Consider the following 14117-nt stretch of genomic DNA (forward strand, 5'->3'; position numbering starts at 1 on the left):
ATGGTGCGTGTTAAGCATTAGCACAGTGCCTGTCTCTTGTTAGTAATACCTGCTTTTCTTATTAATTATTCTCTTTATATTCCCAGTTGCAGCTGGGTGCCTAACATATAATAGTTGTTCAGCAAATAGTTACTGGATTGAACCAGCTCTGAAATTGAAGCATTGGGTCAACAGCAAAGTAGTCACCCCACCATCATTTCTCCCAGAGAAAGGGAGAATAGATGGAAGCCAGCCATCATACTTTCCTTATTCTAAAGTTCCCATCGAGCCCCAGCAATAAAATAATCTTCCTGGACCCTAACAATTTCAAGGATTTTTCAAATCACACTATTTGAAAATAGCTGGGTTGCCCTAATCATTAGACCCCACAGGTCACCAAGCTTCTATTAATGAAGTCTAGTTAAGATAAATGATAACAGTTAGTAAACCAACTGCTTATGAGCTCATTGGGCTTTTTAAAATTTACTATCTGCGCTTCATAGAGACACAGGTATTTTGCTTTTGTAGGACATTCAACAGTCAAAGTAGTCTTTTAAAAAGCACAAATCAGACGCTATTATTGCACTGCTTCTAACCTCTAAAGGCTATCTATTGTAAAGAGATGAAATTTTCAACTACTTAGCCAGGCTCACAGAGACCGTGTGCTCTGGTCACTTACTACATCTTTCCCTGACCTTCATGGGGCTCGAGGCACAGTTGTCCTTTTCAGTCCCTCAGATGCAACAAGCTCTACTTCTTGCTCTCCCAGCTTTAGATTGGCTAATCCATCTACCCAGACCAATTTCCCTCTTATCGTTAAGGTCTCGGTTCAAACGCCACCACTACTATCTTGACCAAAGAGACCTGCCTCCTCAGTGCCTCTCCATCCCTTTGTCCAGTCGTATTTCTGTCACTGTACAACATTTATTTACACGTTTACTCTGTCTTCCTCCACCACTGGACATTTGCTTAAGAGCAGGGACTTTGTAATTTTTTGCTTCCAAGGCTTGCAGCGGACACTGGCACGTAGGTGTGTAGGAAATGTGTGTCTAATAAAGAATAAATATGTGAATGAAAAAAAAAACTGTGAAACACTAACACAAGATTATTCTTCTTTCAAAAGAATAATGAAAACTAATTTCATTCAATAAGAGTCATTCTTAGTTACTGATCCATGACTTAGTAGATCCCATTCAATTTAAAATGTCCCCTTTTTTTCTGATACTTTCACAAGTCATTAATTAAGTGTTGCTCACTTTTAAGGCCAATCTGTGAGACATTATTTAACTTGTCTCCTCTAAAGTTCCAGCATTAACTCAGGCGGGGCTTCACCAAGTACTGATCATGTGACCTTGGCCTCTCATTGCCTCCGTTTTCTCATTTGTAACATGGGTATAATAATCGGCTTATTTCATACGCCTATGAGGAGGAAAACTTCATGTGTGTGTGTGTGTGTGTGTGTGTGTGTGTGTGCTATATATATGTATTTAAACAGTGTCTTAGAATAGTGTCTGGCACATGATAAGCATTATAGAAGTATTGACTGCTGCTACTAGTACTGTTATTATGAGAACTAACTGTTGAGAATAATCCTTCATATAGGGGTTTATTCCACTGAAGATAAAGGAAACTCATAGAATGTTAGAAATCAGATTAAACACGGAAAGCCAGTAAAATATACCAGGACAGAAGATGATGAGAGTGTGAAAGGATAGAGGAAAAAAAATGGTTTTTGTTTTTCTTTTTCTTTTTTAAAGAAGGAAAGAGCCTAGAAATAGGACAAAAACTATCCATTGGCTATACTGACATGGAGATCGCTGGTGACCTTCATAAGTAAAATTTCAGGACAGTGGGCAGAGAGATTACGGTGAGGGAAGTCAGATGGATGTAAATTATAGAGTAGATGGGACGTGAGGAAATGGAAACAATATATGATGATACCAATTTTGAAAAGTTCAGACATGAATTGGCTAAAGAAGATATGCAGGGATTAGAGGAGGAGGGAGGCTTTCGTGTTACACGTATAGTTTTTAACATTTTAAGTTGGAGTTACTAGTCTAGAATGAGGTTGAATTTTGGCAAGAATCATTCATAAGGAGTAGATGGGTTGTAGAAAATGCAGTGCTGTGAAGTACTTGAGAAGATGAGAGAAAATGAAATGCTATCTGTAGTGCACGTGGCCTTTGAACTTGAACTCCTGTAGTGCAAGGGAATACAAAGATCAATGCAAATGCTAATGAATTAACGGATTTGGCAGTGGACTATTTACTGACTTCTGTGTTCCTAATGAGTTAGGAAGCGCCTCACCAGCTCAGAGTGAAGGAAGTAGAGAGGATGGAGGGAAATTTGAGGAGGGTAGGGAAAGCTTCTAAGAAAATAGTCCTTAAGGAGAATTAGAAAGAACTTACTGTAAGTCAGAGCAATATTTCCAGTCTTGAAAATCCATTTGAAGTTGGTGTTTATTAATTTATTGGAATACCAATTTTCCCTGCCACATGATGTTTCTCCAGCTACCTGGATATAAGTTACACAGAGGCAGAAAAGAATGAGAGATAACAATCGAGGGAAAATACAATTAGTATTTTTTTTTTACCTTTTTCCACTTCCCCGCTCCAACTCTGGGGAGCCTTCATGGACGTGGCTGCCCTCGCAGCCTGCAGCAGCACGCTGTTATCAAAGAATTCAAAGAAATGGAACATAGGTTTCCAACTTAATAATTTAGCAAAATCAAAAATTGTATATAATGTTTTCTGTTGGCAAAGATTTTTGCAATATAATTTGGTTCCATCTTTTGACAAGTAATTTGGCAATGTCTAGCAAGATAAAAATGTTAATAGCTTTTTACACATTAATTCTAATTCTGGAAGCTTATGCCGATAAATAATTTATAATCCAGAAAATTATTATATAAAGATGCTCATTGTCATGTCATTTGTAATAACAAAACATTGGAAACACCTTTAATTGTTAAGAATAGGAAAACAGTTTAGGAAATTATATCCACTTAGTAGAAAGTGACACAGTTACTATATTATAATTACAAGATGATGGAGCAAAATAAAATAATGCTTAATAAAGAAAGAATGAAGAAAGCTGACCTAAAATTGTGTCTTCCTTATGACAGTAATTATGTAAACATATCAATGTTTATTAAAGCTTAAAACCAAGATAAAGTTTTAAAAGCTCTGTACCAGTAATGGGGATTTTATGTTCGTTTCAAAATATTTTTTGACACAACTCTTAGAATTTTGTTTTGTCTACTCCTTTTCTTAAGAATTTCTGATTATTACCTCACTTTTCATTTCATAGTTTCAAATAAAGCCAGCAATTTTATCATCAGAGAAGATTAGACTTATTGGACAGTTCATAATTCCAAGTTATTTGGTATAAAAAGACCATATACACTTGTAGGTGCTTTCAAAATAAAATTTCGAGAAGTTTTTTTTTTTTTGCTTAGTCTTTCCTAGTATGGAGATGAAGCAAACTACCTAAAATTGCTAGCCATTCTTTTTTCATTTTTCTCATTTTATTGATTTATCTTGCCCTTCACAGAAATGATAAGAAATGAGTCTGCAGTTGCCTCTGCCAATTTCTTAAATCCTCTATTATCCACATTATGAAATCATACTAGTATGAATGCTTCCAGTATTTTCAGAACTCTTTAGTTAGTATACTTTAGCATTCTGTATGAAGTATCTTATGTAAGTGTAAAATTTAGACTCAACTTCTGGAAGCTTTTGATTTCTTAGTTCAAAAGTGAGAGATCCTTAGTTCAGCCATATGATTAACAATTACTTGTATAGTAAGAAGCTCCTAAATTAGTGTTTTATGGGTACCTGGCAGTTTTCTTGCCATTTCTCAGAAGTTCTCTATTAAACACATTCTCTCTCTTTCTCTCTCTCTATCTCTCTGTCTCTCTCTGTCTCTCTCTGTCTCTCTCTCTCTCTGTCTCTCTCTCTCTCACACACACACACACACACACACACACATTGTGATTAAAAGCACAGATTTTGGCATTATGAAATCTAAGGTTCAATTTCCAGTTGTGTAGTTTCTGGGCCACTTCACTTTAGGCAAGTAACCTAATGTCTCTGAACCTTGTTATTTTCATCTGTAAAATAGAAATTACAATTATATCAGACAATCCTCAAAACATCCGTAATGATTTTAGAGTTTCAGAGTCAGGTAAAAGCAGGCACTCAGTAAATGGCTAGTGCTTTTATTACTTTATTATTATTTAGGTCTTGGTTTTCCTTGAGTGTGTGAGTCCCCATAATGAAATGTAATTTCCAGTAGATTGAGTAACACCTGTTTTCACCAAAAATTTTAACTGAGTTCATTACTTTCTGTGCAACCCAGATTAGTTTTCTGCCTCCTTTTCTGTGCCGTATGTAGGTGTTCAGTAGATTTATTTAATAAATGTATGAATGCATGAACGCGTAGATGAATTTTTAAATGCTTCTTTTTGAGAAGGTAGAACAAATGTGACACAGTAGAACAGATAAGAAAATAATCCATGGAAAAAATGGCAAAGTCATGTATGTGTCCAGGGCCAGCCTAAGAGGAATTACTTTTTTTGTTTTTTTTAGGGAAAATGTGTTGAATAGCTTATTTTAATTATTTTTAAAAGTTAAGTACAGGGACTTCCCTGGCGGTCCAGTGGTTAAGACTTCGCCTTCCAATGCAGGGGGGTGTGGGTTCAATCCCTAGTCGGGGAGCTATGGTCCCACATGCCTCGCAGCCAAAAAACCAGAACATAAAACAGAAGCAGTATTGTAACAAATTCAATGAAGACTTTAACAAATGGTCCACATCCAAAAAAAAGTTAAGTACAAAACTTTGCTGATGATTTACATATTTAGGACCAATAAAATAATGTGAGATTAGCTGTACTAAAACAGAATGTTGAGCTACATTCACATTAAGTGACATTATATAGTCTGAGTTTATGGAAAACTTCTGAGATGGTGAGTGACCTTTGAGCAGAAAAAGACAGAAGGAGAAATGGCCTTTTCTACATTCTATTGTGCCTCTAAGTAAAATGCTTGGTAATCTAGCTACAAAGCTCTATGTCATTGGCCTTAGGCACGTACTGTGATCTACCTTGTGAAGATCAGATTTTGCCATGGAGAGGATTTGTAAAAGTATCACACATTCCAGTACCGTTGGCAACCACAGCTACCAAAAACTCCAATTTAAATTGATGAGCCTAATATCAGATGATAGTATCATTTCCTTGTGGGTGTTCTGGGAAAAGGTGGGTAGGAAATGTATAAAAGTGAATACTTTATTGACTGAAATAACACTTCATCATTTTGAAAACATAAAATACATTAAAGTTGTTATAGCATCATACATGAATATTTCACTGTATTTTAGACCTTGCCTACAAGCAATGTTTTCTGCCCTTTGAAAGAGAACCATGCTTGTGGTATGCATTAATCATAGAAAAGATTAAACACTGAAAAGAAATTCAGCCTTTAAAGACAATTTGCTTTGATTGATTCAGTGGGTTCTCCTAAAAAGTTAATACCCAGAATTATTGCTTGTTAAATTGGAGTTACAAATTCTTTCAGAGTTACTTAGTATTTTCTTTAATATCAGTATCAAGGAAGGCAAAGCAAATTTACATATTTATTAGGAAATACAGGCACATAATCATAAAACAAGAAAACACAACGTTTTTATAGACTTTATTTTTTAGAAGTGTTTTAATTTTCCAGAAAAATTGAGAAGATAGTATAAAGTGTTTCCATATACACTATACCCATTTCCCTCTGTGACGATCAACTTATATTAGTATGTTACATTGTTACAATCAGTGAACAAATATTGATACATTATTGTTTACTATAGTCCATACATTAGTCCAGTTCCTTAGTTTTTACCTAATGTCCTTTTTCTATTCCAGGATTTCATCCAAAACATCACATTACATTTAGTTGCCATGTTTCCTTAGGCTCCTCTTGGGTTTGATAGCTTCTCAGATTTTCCTTGCATGACCTTGGCAATTTTGAGTGGTTAGGCTTGTGTAGGATGCCCGCTACTAGAATTTGTTTGATGCATGTTTCATTGATAATATTGGGATTATGTGTTTGGGGGAGGAAGACCACAAGAGTAGAAGGGTTATTTTGTCAGATCACATCAAGTGTACAAAGTATCAATATGCATTATGAATGCTGAGGTCGACCTTGATCACCAGGCTGAGGTAGTGTTTTTCAGGTTTCTCCATTGTAAAATTACTGTTTTCCCTTCTCCATATTGTACTTTTTGGAAGGAAGTCAATATGCGCAGCCCACAACTAAGGAATAGAGAGTTATGCTTAAGATGGAGTACTACATAAACTATTTGGAATTCTTTTGCACTGGAGATTTATCTATTCTCCCGCATTTATTTATGTATCCAATTATTTATTTATATCAGAAGAACTCACGGATTTTTATTTTATACTTTGGGTCATAATCTAATTCTACGTTAGTTACTTTGTTCCTCAAATTGCTCTAGTCCTGACCCTTGTGAACTCTTTTCAGTTCAGTGGCTCGTGTGCCACTCTGAGGTATCCCCATGCTATATATTTTTTTGGAACTTCCTTACTTTCTGACACTATAAGATGGCCTTGTATATAAATCTTGTATATTTACTGCCCCAGTCCTAGAATCAGCTATTTCTTCAAGGATAACTAGGTCTTTTTAGTGGAGAACAGCATTAGACAGCAGGATCTGGGTGTGGGGTGTGCTAATTGCTGCCCGGATGTCATTGCTTCTAGATCTTCTCAGCTGACAGAGCAAAGAGATAACATGTGTGTACATTCCCCACGTATATGGACATATCTATAAGTATCTCTCTACATAACCATGTGTGTTAAGGTAATATGAAGCAATATTAAGCTAAGCATGAATGTATATTGATGTTTCCAACTTTAGTCTGTTACCACATAGATCATCTTAGCCTCATCTCTTGCTTATCTTTAAATTTCAACTGCGGAAAACACTTGACTTTTAGAAGTATGAAAGTCAAATTGTAGCTACTTTGGGAAGCCACATCATCTAGCAGAAGAATTCTTAAAGGGCAAGGTGTATATCATCAAATTTTAATTTACAGTCAGCAGTACTTTGTAACATCCATAGGCCTCCAGACCTCTGCTTCCAAGAAGATGAAGTAGCCCATTTCTCCCAGGTTCTTCCACTTAAAACTAAAACCCTGAACATAACAACAGACAAACATAGGAAGACACTGAAAGGTGGAAATGAGAAGGCAGACTTAACTAGGGACTTTGGGACTTGAGGAATAACATGGTGATGAGTCCCCTGTGTTTCCTGTTGCTTCCCATACATCCTGGAGAGGGTATTACAGGAACCCCCAATCAATAACCACCAACAGAACAACAGACAAAAAAGCTTCAAAAAAGAAAACACAAAACCCCCGTTCCCCCTAGCCAAGGTATGAGGAAAGGGGTTGTCAAAGACAGAAAACCATTTGGGCGATAATATACACACTACTCGAGCCAAGTGCCAGTGGAATATTGCACCCATCCCCTATGTCCTGTGGTTTCAGTTGGGCCAAGCTAGGATTTGATCTTCCACACCACCCCACTCCTGCCCTCCAGAAGAGGCAGCGCTCTGATTCGCCACCAGGGCTGTTTCAGTGTGGTGCAGTGGTGAGCTGAGCCTCCACCCCTTTGCATTAGCAAAGAGACTTTCAAAGGTGGTGCCTGACAGGCTAGTTAACACTGGGCTGCCCTCACACAGTCGTGGGGTCCAATGGTGGGACCTAGCCTCCGTCTCTCCCTGACATCGATAAGAACAGGATGTTACAGGTTGGAGGGAGTAGGCACCCCACTAACCCCCAACACATGGTGTCAGTGAGACCCAATGGGGTGCTGAATCCCCATAACCGTCCTGAGGCAGTAAGACAGAATGAGATGGCACAAGCAGGGCTAGTTGGCAGTTCTCTTCCTCTTACCCTGGTGTCAGTGGGGCCGGCAGGTAGCTGACCCTCTACCCACACCCGGCATCAACAAGAAGGAATGAAGTGGGAGGAAGGAGAGCAAACACAGCAAACACTTCACCTCTCCCCTCCCCTGGTGTCAAGAAATCTACTGGGGAGATGAACTTCCACTCCTACTAAAAGGCAACAGAATGATATTAATGTTCCCACTTTTGGGGGGAAGGTGTCAGAAGGGCCAGTAGGATAGCTGAACTTCTACTTGATCTGTCTGCAGTGAGAGAATGTAAGTGCCCACTTTTGCTGGGGTTTTGGCAGTAGGGCCCAGTGGAAATCTGTACGTAACCCCCCAGTCCTCATACTCCACCTCCAATAGGATGACTTCCTTCTAAAAAGTAATAATAAAATTAAATGGGATACAGAGTCATATAATAACTCACAATGTTTAGAATCCAATTGAAAAATACTCATGGCACCAAGAAGCAGGAAATCACAGAATAAATGAGAAAAGACAATAGACCTACACCAGCACTGAGATAAAACATCTATTGAAATTATCAGACAGGGGTTTTAAATAAGCTGTCACATAAATGCTTCAATTAGCAATTATGTGTTCCTTGACGGAAATGGGAAAAATAGAAAATGTGAACAAAGAACTAGAAGTTATAAGAATAAAAACAAATGAGAACAGTAGAACTGAAAAATACAACAATCAAAAAACTTTGCTCAAGAGTAGAGTGGAGATTACAAAGCACAGAATCATGAACTTAGAAGAGATCAATACAATGTACCACATGTACAGAGAAAAATAGGCTGAGGGGTAGAGATGGGAGAAAGAACAGGATCTCAAGAACCTGTAAACAGTAACAAAAGCACTAACATTCATATCATCAAGGTTCCAGAATGAAAACAGAGAGCACGTAGGACTGACAAAGTATTCAGAGAAATAATGACTGAAACGTTCCCAATTTTTTAGAAGACATAAGCACACATCCAAGGATCTGAGCAAATCCAAAGAGGAAAAACACAAAGGTATCCTTGTCAAGACGCGTCATAATTAAACTTCTGAAAAGTAGAGACAAAACAAATCTCGAAAGTGGACAGGCAGAAACGATGCATCACTTATTGAGAAACCAATTCCAATGACAGCATATTTCTTGTCTAAAATTATGGAGTCAGAAGCATTGACATAACATTTTTCAAGTAGTAAAAGAAAAGAACTCTCAGCCACAAATTCACACTTTTTATATCCACTTTCTTGTTTGACTTATATTAATGGACTACCAACTCATCTTTCTATATCCGGGCCTGCCATCAGACTTCTCCAAAAATCTAGTCACAGTATTTCCAGAGTGATCTTTCTGAAAAAGAAACAAATTTTTCTTATAAAAGTACCTGATTGTGTTATGAAACTTTTCTCTCTTCTAAGTTACCAGGTAAAATCCTTCAATGGATTCCCATCTTTCTTGGAGGAAAATCTCACATCCAAACTCTCTTTGTCCTTTTGGGCTGCTGTAAGATTATACTGCAGGTTGGGTGGCTCATAAACACCAGGAATTTTTTTTCTCACGGCTCCGGAGGCTGCGAGTTCAAGAATAGGGTGCCAGTATGGTCAGATGAGGGCCCTCTTCTGAATCACAGACTTCTCATTGTATCCTCACATGGCAGAAGAGCTTAGGGAGCTCTGTGGGGTCTCTTTTATAAGAGCACTAATACCATAATCATTTCCCAAAGGCCCCACCTACTAATACTATCAGCTACGGAAATTAAGATTTCAACGTATGAATTTGGAGGGGAACACAAAAGACTAGACCATAGCACTTACTATACATACATGGACTATGCGTGATCTGGCGTCTACCCCCCTCTCCATTGTCTTCTTTTTCTACACGCCAGTGAGCATTTCTCTTTTTTTTTTTTTCTTTTTTTTGGCGGTACGCGGGCCTCTCACTGTTGTGGCCTCTCCCGTTGCAGAGCACAGGCTCCGGACGCGCAGGCTCAGTGTCCATGGCTCACGGGGCCTAGCCGCTCCGCGGCATGTGGGATCTTCCTGGACCGGGACACGAACCCGTGTCCCCTGCATCGGCAGGTGGCCTCTCAACCACTGCGCCACGAGGGAAGCCCTAGTGAGCATTTCTTATACTGATTATGAATGGAACTCCTTTCTGGACTGATCCTTAACCATTCATTTTCTGGCAACTGTGAATTTATCTTCTCTTTTCCTCAAAACTTCACCCTTCCTTCATGTTACATATCCATTTCAATTGCCTTCTACAGGAAGCCCTACTGATATCGCCCATATACTACTGTCCACAGCATGAATTAAGGTCTTACTGTGTCTTCCTATAGCACTCTGTAATATCTTTTACGGTAACTATGGATTTTCTTACTTGAGTGTCACAATACATTGAATTCTAGGTGGCACTATAATGATTTTAGTAACAGTAACACTGGTGCCTAGTTTATCCCATGACATACTTTAGGTGTTCAATAAATGTGTGTTGAATGAGTGAATGAATGAATGGTCAATTTGAAATCTTAATCATGTTACTTTTCAAAAATCTGTTAAAAGATACCACAGTTTTCCAGAAGATTAGGGAGTTAGGACCTTAAACTTGATTTAACAGAGGAAATTTTTACTCATACATCATGCTTAAATACCTCAAAGTAAAACCATAAACCCAGGAATTTAAGGTTATCCATTTGGACTTTCAAGCCAATAATTAATATCTCCTGCCCCGACTGTATTAGATGGTTTCGATGCTCCACTCATATCTCCCCAGCACTCATCATTCCAGTATATGCTGATAGAATCATGCTGCCGCCTGCAATTATCCACCTTAGGGCAGGCCAGAAGTGTACAGGAGTTAATGTATCTGGGTGTAGCTTTCAACCAAGGACAGAGGGGACTGGAAGATAAGTACTTCAAGTTTCTCACCGATTCTTGGGATAACTCTGAGACATGTTCTGTAGAGTTTCACAGAACTCGCCTGAAGTACTGGCAGCAGTTCCCTGCAGGAGTAATTTATTCGGTAATACACCTCTGTTGGCTTCCTTCCATGCCTCCATTCTCAATTCCCACTCCACTTCTGAGTTTTCTGGAAGCACCTCCCAGATGAGCAGTTTGCACTCAAATTATCGCCTCAAGTTCTGCTTCTAGGGGAACTCAGTTGATAGCCTCCTAACAACCCAGTGCTCCTTACAGAGCCGTCACTGGTACAAGTACCAAGGCACGGCACATTACGTATCACTCCTCCTAAATCCTAATATTTTTAAACAGATAGGAAAGAGCATGACCTTGAAGAGAAAAAGAGTTCATATGAGGATGGCCAATGGATAAAGGGAAGGAGGGACAGTGCCATTTGTTTTCCATTAATGATAGTGTGAAATGTATGGGCAGATGGTCTAACAGGTGTGACTATAATTTGAGGAGCCTGCTCCCTTGGTTACAGAAGACTGCTATTGTTATTATTTTGGAACCACAACCTCATGACTTTATAGTTTCACTTGATGTAACCTTCTCCTTTACCTTTAAATCTTCGTACATCACTGAATTGCAGCCAATAGATTTATTTTCTCCCTATGGCTCCATCACAGAAAAAGACACACACGTGCACACACACACACGCGCGCGCACACACACACACACACAGAGTTTTGTGTATGCCAGTGCTAGAAAAGACAAGCTCATGGTGCATGTATGCAATGGATATTGTACATTACAGGTCTCTGTGAAATAGTCTTCTGCAGGTTCCTATGTTTATTTTATGAATAATTAACTTTAGTAAAGTTAATTTCCTGAAGATCTTGTTGAAGACTGAAAAAAGGAAGTAAATTGTAAAGAAAAAGACTTCGAAACTTGCCCTTTTCGCCCTCTCTTTGTGTCTTAATGAACAAAGGATAACTGGGCCTTTTTTGAAGCCTTTGCTTGAGTTGAAGACACAAAATGCAACCTGTACTCTTATCATAATATGTTCAGTTTATGAGTACCCAAACTTATAAACCGTGAATTTCCCTAAAGTTATTATACCATCTAGAAGATGTTTGCTTGGACATTTACTTAAAACCAAACAATTGAGGTCTATGTGTCCAAATAATTTCCTTCTCTCTTGCTGTCTCCATTTCAGTTTCCTGAGTTTCTGGGAAGGCCTGGTTTCCCCAAAGGAAGGATTTCTGGTAGAAGTCTGAAGGTCTGACCCAAGAAGAAAAAATCCAGTACAGCCAATGAATTGAGGACAAGAAGTTTTCCGATCAGGTAGGAACATTTAATCTCATACATTACGATCGCCTTAAGTAAGGTGTGCTGATAGCTGGATATGATTTAACTGCTTGGAAAAAGATGCATATATATTATATGACCTACCCCACAAGGAAGCTGTTCTCAATTCTCTTAGAGGTTGTGGTGTTTATCAGAGAGCGCCTTGGGGGAAAATGAATACAATAACAGTATGATGCTTTTTTTTATTATTAGCTCATTGTTGCCAAGTACACTTGGTGACCTTGGTGCCTGTGGTTTAATCCAGGGGGTTAGACAGGTGGAACAGCACATTAACCCTCTTTAGTATTTTCTCCCAAGACAAATCATTTTTATAGGTTGTCTCCATGGTCTTCTCGTTGCTTATCAAAATTAAGCATCAAGCCTTCTAAGTGTGCAATAGCCCCAGTCAGTGTGAGGAAATCAGCTTGGTTCTTATTGGGTCACAGCTTCTTGGCCTTGGCACAAAGTGACTTCACATAGGGAGTTAGAAGGAGGAGAACGGGACATGAGAAAGGGGAGTTCTGTGTTCTCATTTACCTATGCATGTTGAAACTCCACTAACAGCTTTATTTTCATTAGCAATTTGTGATAAAAACTTAGGGTAAAGGGAATAATGAAGCTGTCCCATTATATGGCAGGACAAAAGATAGTAGTGACATCAAAATCAGGGCCTGTCCATCTCGTTTGCAGCTATATACTGAGTGTTTAGCATAGCATTTGACCCCTCATCAGTATTCAATAAGAAGATGCGTGTTGAATGATTTAGGGATGAATTGATGAATGAAAAAAGTTAATATGGTAGAAAATGTGTTTTATCCTTGTATTTTCGTGTGTTGACTTCTGTATTTCAAGACCCAGCACTGTAACTGACACATAGAATATAAGCAATAAAATGTGTTGAAAGAATGAATGAGTCCCCACTATTCTAAGAATAATTTTAAGACCAACACAGACCCCATATCTGCCAGAGGTATCCAGAGGTGAAAGCCTGGATCTCAGCTAGTGGTAGAGCTGACAGGATTTATCTAGTTTTAATAATTTACAGCTCATCCCATTACATTTAGGCATAGTACCTACATGAGCCATACAATTAAATGTTGACTGAAAAACAATGCACAACCTAGAAGTTGAGAATTATGTTTTATGTGGAAGACATACTGAGGACTGAAATCAGGAGACAGCCTCTCAGATAGCTCTGAGGGACTGTTCTGAAGAGCTAAGGGAGGGCACAGGGTATTTAGAGGTTCTTGCAAAAAAAAAAAAAAGACAGGTAGTTGGAACATCAAAAGATTACTGTTAATTAAAGAAACTAGACATCTTAAGTTAATAAATGTAGCACTTTTCTATATATGGTGAGATGCAAGAATCTGGTCTCCTGGAAATCATTCCCTTGATTTGCACTTTAATTATCTAGGGCCAGTATCCTGTTTTCTCTATCCTGAATCCCCTCAGGGTGCGGCTTTGGGTGTGGCTTCAGTGGCTGATGGCTTGATGGCTATAACATCCTGTGTTACTGATAAGGCTGGCTACATTTTCTCCACATAAATGACTTGAATATGGATAGTAAATCTGTGGATTTGCAAAACGTAATTCTTGGAGCATTTTTATAAGGACAAAGTTAAGGGCAATTTCAGAATCACTAGTGGCTAAAATTGCTATTTATACTTTTCCACTGGTAGGTAGTAATCTGCTGTTGCTGTCTTCAGTATTCCCAAGGGATAACAAAAGCCATTTAATTCAAGAAAGAAAGGTAAAATTTAGCACAATGCAGCTTCCACAAAACCAAACACACACCCAACTCTCTCAGATATGAAGTAGTAATCTAAAATAGAATCCTGGAACTAATTGCAAAACAAGAGCAAATGTACTCATATTGGATAATTTTATTCTTTTATTAATGTTTGATACATATATGTATTTATTATTAAAATTCAAA

This window comes from Delphinapterus leucas, unplaced genomic scaffold (assembly GCF_059928025.1).
Source record: "Delphinapterus leucas isolate spDelLeu-1000000601 "Yukka" unplaced genomic scaffold, BTC_Dleu_Yukka2 spDelLeu_asBTCV2_sq64, whole genome shotgun sequence".
NCBI lineage: Eukaryota > Metazoa > Chordata > Mammalia > Artiodactyla > Monodontidae > Delphinapterus > Delphinapterus leucas.